This window comes from Thalassophryne amazonica, chromosome 15 (genome assembly GCF_902500255.1).
Source record: "Thalassophryne amazonica chromosome 15, fThaAma1.1, whole genome shotgun sequence".
NCBI classification, from domain to species: Eukaryota; Metazoa; Chordata; class Actinopteri; order Batrachoidiformes; family Batrachoididae; genus Thalassophryne; species Thalassophryne amazonica.
In genome coordinates this window covers 62,637,148-62,644,928 of record NC_047117.1, presented here as the reverse complement: position 1 = coordinate 62,644,928, position 7,781 = coordinate 62,637,148, and the positions used below count along the sequence as shown (strand labels likewise).

General features: G+C 38.4%; 1 long non-coding RNA gene across 1 annotated transcript; it reads right to left on the bottom strand.

Moving 5' to 3' along the window:
* Positions 1–215: 215 nt before the first annotated feature.
* Positions 216–1,023, bottom strand: LOC117526330. The gene is made up of 2 exons (XR_004565261.1): positions 943–1,023; positions 216–499 (listed from the first exon to the last, which is right to left on the bottom strand). It is a non-coding gene; the product is annotated as an uncharacterized LOC117526330 (long non-coding RNA).
* Positions 1,024–7,781: the final 6,758 nt, after the last annotated feature.

Below are 7,781 nucleotides of genomic sequence, written 5' to 3'. Positions count from 1 at the left end.
TCAGTGTGGAATCATTGTGCTCCACTGGCTGCATGAGATACACCTCTTGTTTTTACATTTTGAAACTGTTCATATTTTTAATTAATTTTTAGATGTAAATATTAACATTTTAGCTCAAGAGCTTGCAGGTCATGTGATCAATTGACTCAAAAATCAGTGTGGAATCATTGTGCTCCACTGGCTGCATGAGATACACCTCTTTTTTTACATTTTGAATCTGTTCATATTTTTAATTAATTTTTATATGTAAATATTAGCAATTTAGCTCAATAGCTTCCAGGTCATGTGATCAGTTGACTCTTAATCAGTGTGGAATCATTGTGCTCCACTGGCTGCATGAGATACACCTCTTGTTTTTACATTTTGAATCTGTTCATATTTTTAATTAATTTTTAGATGTAAATATTAGCATTTAAGCTCAATTGCTTCCAGGTCATGTGATCAATTGACTCAGAATCAGTGTGGAATCATTGTGCTCCACTGTCCGCATGAGACACACCTCTTGTTTTTACATTTTACACCTACATATTTTTTAATAAATTTTTATATGTAAATATTAGCAATTTACCTCAATAGCGTCCAGGTCATGTGATCAGTTGACTGAAAATCAGTGTGGAATCATTGTGCTCCACTGGCTGCATGAGATACACCTCTTGTTTTTATATTTTGAATCTGTTCATATTTTTAATTTTTATATGTAAATATTAGCATTTTAGCTCAATAGCTTCCAGGTCATGTGATCAGTTGACTCAAAATCAGTGTGAAATCATTGTGCTCAACAGGCTGCATGAGATACACCTCTTGTTTTTACATTTTAAATCTTTTTATAATTTTTTTATATGTAAATCTTAGCATTTTAGCTCAATAGCTTCCAGGTCATGTGATCAATTGACACAAAATCAGCACGGAATCATTGTGCGCCACTGGCTGCATGAGATACACCTCTTGTTTTTATATTTTAAATCTATTCATATTTTTAATTAATTTTTATATGTAAATATTAGTATTTTTGCTCAGTAGCTTCCAGGTCATGTGATCAACTGACTCAAAAATCAGTGTCTCTTGTGGGTGGAGCTGACGAAGCTGAGCTTTGTATGGAGAAAATCGTTCAGTTTGGGGAACTACTTTGACTTGATTGATTACATCATAATACAAATTATGTTTAAAGTTAAAAATAAATCTTTTTACCACAATATGTCCTGTTTATGACCTGTTTAAAATGAGGGAGTCCAGTTATAATTTGCGAGGTGCATTATTATTTGTGAAATCAAAGATTCAAACTACTGTAAAAAGTCATTGTGTTTCTGTGAAGGGTGTTAACATTTGGAATGTGTCCTGATAACATCAAATTATGTGGTGTGCACATGTAACCTGTAACGTGTGTAACACTTTATCTGAACAGGGAACATGGAAAATATACATGAAAAGTTTAAAATGACAAAATAAGATGTAACAATCAGTTTAACCACATAACTGTCTTAAATCTGAATGCAAAAATAAACATATTTTACTTGCAAATACTCGAAGTGAAAACTTCGTCTATTTTCCATACATGCTATATTGTTAGCAACTGCTAGCTTGTTAGCCAAACCACCGATTGCAACATGAACTTCATGTCGCTGAAAACCAGAATGAGACTGGATGTAAAATGTGGCTCAGTCCTTGACTTAAATCAAGTTTGAGACAATGATCCAGATCTGAAGTTAATACAAAGTATTTTATTCAGATTAATAATAAAATAAACAGAAGTAGCAGCAGAGAGGTGATCCAGGTCTGCTGCTACTGTGACATTAAAACCTTCTTCACTGATTCAACCTGGTCTTTTGAAAAGGTCAGACCACAGCTGCTGCTTGGGGATCTGCCTCTCCTGTGGGACACTCGGTTCCTTCCTGAACATCTGCCTCTCTTGTGGGACTCTCATCTCCTTCTTGTAGGTCTGCCTCTCCTGTGGGACTCTCACATCCTTTGGTTTCGGGATGGAGGAGATGCAGACCCCAGACTGTGGCTGAGGACCTCTGGAGTCATGCTCTGGTCTCTTAAAAAGATCAGACCACACCTTCTGCTGGTGGTCTGGTTTGCTGGCAGGCTGATGAGGTCTCTTCTCGTCCTTGTGAACTTGCACCTCTACATGCTGCTGAACTTCAGCTGCCTTCTTCTCTATCACCTCTTCTTTTTGAGAGGGACCCACCACTGTTTTAGGCTGTGGAATGGGGTCCCTTTTTACGAAGTCTGAGGCCAGGAAGTGGACTGGTCTCCCTAAAGGGACATGAGGAGTCTCTGTCTCAAAGTCCTCGTCACCTCGGCGGAGAGCATCAAAGACCATATCGGCCTCTTGAATGCTCTGCCAGTTCAGGCCTCCCATTCCACCTCCATTCTTCTTCTTCTTCTTTCGTCTCCTGTTCTTACTGCTGGTTGCTGGTTGCTGGGTCCACACATCATCCAGCCGAAATTGCGGTTCAGGCTCCACTTCTCCTTTTGCCTCCAGGAAAGTCCGATGGAGCCTCAGAGTTTGTCTCTGAGCTTTACCGAGCCGTTCCTCCCCGACGTACTCTAGATGCACAGCCATCTGCAGATAAAACAAAGAAACAAGTTAAAGGATTAACCAAATATAATCAAACGATTTGAGCTCAGGCTGTGTTGGTGGTTATTATACAAAGTTAAAGTCAGGTCCAAAATATTTGTACCTTTGAAATGTAAAAAAAATGTTAAAACTGAAAATTATTTTTTGTTTTTTAGCTTAAGGAAATATTTAAAATGTGGCCATCTGCTTACCTCTAAATGTGTGGCTGTTGATTTCCTCACAAAAAACTGGAGTTTGTCGGATATTTAAGAAGTTCTCCCAAAAGCTGCAGTGTGATGAAGGCCATACTGAACAACTGATCTGCTTTGCTTTCGTGAGTTTTTAGCGCTTTGTGACTTTTTTTTGCTGATACATATTTGCTTTGTGGCTCATTTGCATTTCTTTGTGACTCATCAGCGCGTGTGACGGGGGGGTGGGGGGAAGGGAAAAAAAACTGACGGAAGCACACGTCACTCGTATAGTTCATTGCGATTGGCTGAAATACTTCGCTCAACGTGAAATGCATGATGGGAAATGTAGTTTACCTAGCTTTTTTTTATTTTCTGTTATTTTGTTTTAAGCCTCGTTACCTCACAGTTGTTGGTCGCCACAAGAGACGAACATCAGTGTTACTGGAGTTTTATAAACGGTTCTTAACAAGATCCAGTTGTCTCATATCTATTTATATAACAAGCTAGCTGGCGAGTTAACTGTGTAACTGTGTCCCTCCAAGCTAACTCGCTGTTAATTTCTCTGTGTAAATCAGTATTATTTTAGTTTTTTTGGTCCATATGATTTTAAAATGGTAACAATGTAAGTGGAAATACATAGAGTCAACACTATTTTATTTTTTCAGCTAACGCTAACATAAGTCAATCAGCTAAGGAAAGAGGAACTCGACCCTTTTGTTTAAAATGTGATCTTTAGTCCAAAAGACTAGCTTGTTTTCTAGTCCAACTCTCAGTGCTAAATTTGCTAAATATGTTGTCTACACTTCTATAGGGATACAGTTTCTATTTATTTCAATTTATTAAGATCTTATTGTTCTGTTCGTTTTACTTACTTATTTTATTGGTATCCCAGTGTAAATGATATATATATATAATTAACTATACATTTATTCAGGTTTCATTATTTAACAGGTTTCTTCCTGTTAAAAGGAAGTTTTTCCTTCCCACTGTCGCCAAGTGCTTGCTCATAGGGGGTCGTTTGACCGTTGGGGTTTTTCTGTAATTATTGTATGGCTTTTGGGGTGCGGTTGGGCAGGGTTTGGTGGCCAAGTGGTTAATGCGCTTGGTTTCAGTTCAGAAGGTTCCGGGTTCAACTCCCACCCCTGCCACATTTCTCTATGTAATGTGGAGTTGCGTCAGGAGTGGGGCATCCGGCGTAAAACTTGTGCCAATTCAACATGCAGATCCACCTTGGATTTGCTGTGGCGACCCCAAGTGCAAACAAGGGAGCAGCCGAAGGGACTTACTATTGTATGGCTTTTGCCTCACAATATAAAGCGCCTTGGGGCAACTGTTTGTTGTGATTTGGCACTATATAAATAAAATTGATTTGATTTGATTTATTGCTACTTGCATGAATTAATGAGATTCTGGTGTCACACTTGCGTTGTGTACATGTTCAATTGAGCTCCTCAATGTTGTCAGCTGTTAGCCTCACAAGGACAGCAATGGAAATAAGCGTTTATGCTTTACTGTGTCCTCCATGTATCATTGATATAGTCCCCTTTCTGTGTTTATATTTATTTTACAAAATGAACTCAATCGGTCAACATGAAGGTGCTGGGCACTTGTGCACAGAGTACAGTAATAAACAACATATCTGGCCTGGTATTCAGTAGGGATGGAACGATAGTCTTAATAGTCGACTACGACTAACATCCGACTAATCGACTTTTCTTTATTAGTCGACTCGTCGAAAGTCATTTATTAAGTTTGTTTAACCCTTGAAAGAACCTGCTGGAGCTGCCATCACTGCATTCATTCAGTGAAGAAAATGTGTGAACCTTGGCGGGTGAATTAGTCAGCTCAAACGGGTAGTCTATGCCTCGTAAATTAATGCAGTTGTCTTCATGCTAATGCTGCTTTGTGTATTTGTGATTTTGTGCTTATATTTGTTAAAATAAATGTCACACTTGAGTTTCACCATGAAGATTTAAAATTGGCTTAATTCATTCAATGTCAAATTTAGTCGCAGACTAGTCGACTAGTCGATGACTAATACTACCCAAAGTCAATGAATAATTTTCATGAGTCATCCCAACCCTAGTGTTCAGTAAGTGACAGACCAACCACCTGTAAACTGAATGATAGCTGTTCCTAATAATCAGTAATCCTTGTAGCATCCACAAATCACCCACCAGGTGGCAGACTCGTATGGGATATGCCTAGGGAAAAACAAAGCTGCATTTTCAAATTATTGCACCAAAGCTCACCACAAAGTAATTAGTTCATCCTCATGATTTGATCTTTTAGCCTCGTGACCTACAGGATGGTCGTGTTTATTGTCTGGCTGTGCTGGACTGATGAACCTGTCCACTCGTCTACAATTAATCACAATATTGTTTTGGAGAAGCATTTCGACTCAACTTCATATTAGGGGCTCTTAAAGGCCGGACAATAAGCATTTATATCAAATAGCAAGGTTTGTGAAACTTTAATTACAAATAAAATGTTGGCTTTTAAGTAAGATGTAAAGCAGATTTTACCTATAAACAGAAAACAAAGATCGACTTGCTTTGGTGAAGAAGTGACAGAGCAGAACATCTAGTGGAAGGAATCTGAAGGAGAACCAGAACAGAGGCCGTGTTCGACATTAAGTTTACGTTTTGGAAGCTGAAGGTCTAAAAGCATCTACAATTAATATAGTGTTTTATTTAAAGTGTTAAAACCAACAGTATTAAGATAATAGGGGACCAGAGTGTCGTTTGAAGCCCCAGTGATATTGCGAGATTGGACCACTTACAGGGACCACCATTTAACAGATACACAGCATAACTTCACATGGATAAATAGTGTACTGTTTTCTTTTCTGCTGCAATCACCGAAGCAATTGCAAAAACATTTTTTTTCAGTTCCCAGTGGAGAAGAAAAGACGAAGCGAGTGGGAGATGTGTCGTTAAGTGTTAGCCTACACAGCTAACCAGAGTAGCTCCGTTCTCTCACCTGCAAAACCGCCTTGACACGTTTGAGCTCCGGATCATAAACAAACTGCAACATATGTCCACTTTCCTACCGTATTGTTGCTTTTTCTTTGCATTTTCACTTTGTTTGTGTGTAATTTGCCCAAAAACCCATTGAAAATGCTGTGGTTGGTCCCCGGGAAGTAGAGAAATTACATCATATGCTTCATATTTACCCCTTTATCCCTTTTACCCCAAACGAGACTGCGGTCTCCGATTCATATTAGTTTGTCTATCTATATGTGGTCCTGTGATAGACTAGCGTCCTGTCCACCACAGGTATAGAAAATGAATGAATGAGTGGTCCACATATATTTATCCTGATCTGATACCCAACATATCAAAAGTGGGATAAATATCTTTCAGTTTATGTGCAAAATTAGGGAAATTTTCAACACCTGAGTGTAGAAATTTACTGACTCCTAGTGGATTTACGAATATAAACATGCCAGATTGTTAGATTTACTGTTTATCGTAAAATATTCTCATATTAAATGGTGCCCTAGATGAACTGAAATATCAGAAAATACAGATCAAAACACATATGTTGTGGAGTTTAATCCCCCTTTTTTTTTTTTTTTGAGTAATGCATCATTAAAGATTTATTTCTTCAAATAAATATTAAGAAATACACAGGTGTGGAAATCTATGGTATCATACAATAAGAATTAAATGCAGTAATGTGCAGTAATTCACCCCTATTTTACATCCTGTTAAAGTTAAGTTTAATTTTGCTAAAAACCAAAGTGAAGCTTAAACCTGTGGAGCTTTTAGAATCTGTGAGGAAAACAGCGGCAGTGTGGATTTTGTGATGTCAACTCATGGATATCACCACATTGGTGAACTAATTTGCCTTTTTTATTTCTGATTGTTATGAACAGTGATGTGTTGAAACAGTTATGTAATTTTGAGATCTGTTGTACAGTACAATATGTTGAAAAGTGTTCCTCATATTTATGTTTTTATATGTTGGTGTGGTGGGGATAACTAGAGCAGCACTCAGGGGAGTGATCTGACCTTTTTTCTTTTTTTTATAACTGTATCTTTATTTGGAACGAACATGAAAAAAGTCAACAAGCCATCATTACAAAAGAAAAACATGGCCTTCCATTTTCGTGTGTTTTGAGTCCAGAAAATAAGTGACACCATCCTCCAGGGTATATGAGTCCACTAAATGTACATTCACAGATCACAAATCAAACTTTGCCCATCCCTTATGATGCCCACCACCCTCTAGTAACCCAGACTTCATCAAACCAAAAAGGGCGGCACCTGCAGAAACACAACTGTCCTCCACCAGCCCACACCACCAATTTGTCTGGATAAACCCGAGCCATATGGGCTCACAATTCACTTTGAGGGAGCTCTGGTCCAGCTTAGTGATAGATGGAACATGTTACACACAACTATGTACATAAACCGATGGGGGTAATGGGGGGGCTCCCCTGCCGCTGCTGTTATAGAGATAATTATCAGTCCATCAAAAATTAAATCAGTAGGTTACAGAGCAATATCACCAGTGAGATCAGATAAAGTCTGCTCTCATGGGGGCTATAAATGAAATCCAATTATTCAAAATGTTATAAAATTTGTCCTTTTGGATCCTTATTTGATAGGTAAATTTTTTCCATCCTAAATATCTCCAGAGTGATTCCAATCCAGTCATCGAGGGTAGGCTGGACTGGACTTAACCGTCTTCTTGTAATTGGTTTCTTCCTAGCCATCAAGAGTATTTGTAACAACTTCATCTCTCTCCTTCATTCTGAAAAATGAACATGACAATACAGAAAATCAAACTCCAAGGTATTTGAGTGTTAAAAACTGTGCTTAATGAGGCCTGGATAGCCCCAGAAGATGTTCGTGGTTTGCGATGGTCAAGCCACATTACCTCCACATGATGTCGTTGCATCTTTATACTTCTCTTGATACAGCATCGTGAAATGTCCTATTATATTCTTCCACATGATCCTCTCCAGTCCATGGAGTTGGATGGTTGCCCCTGGAAGGACCAGATTTTGCCCCAAGTCTCTT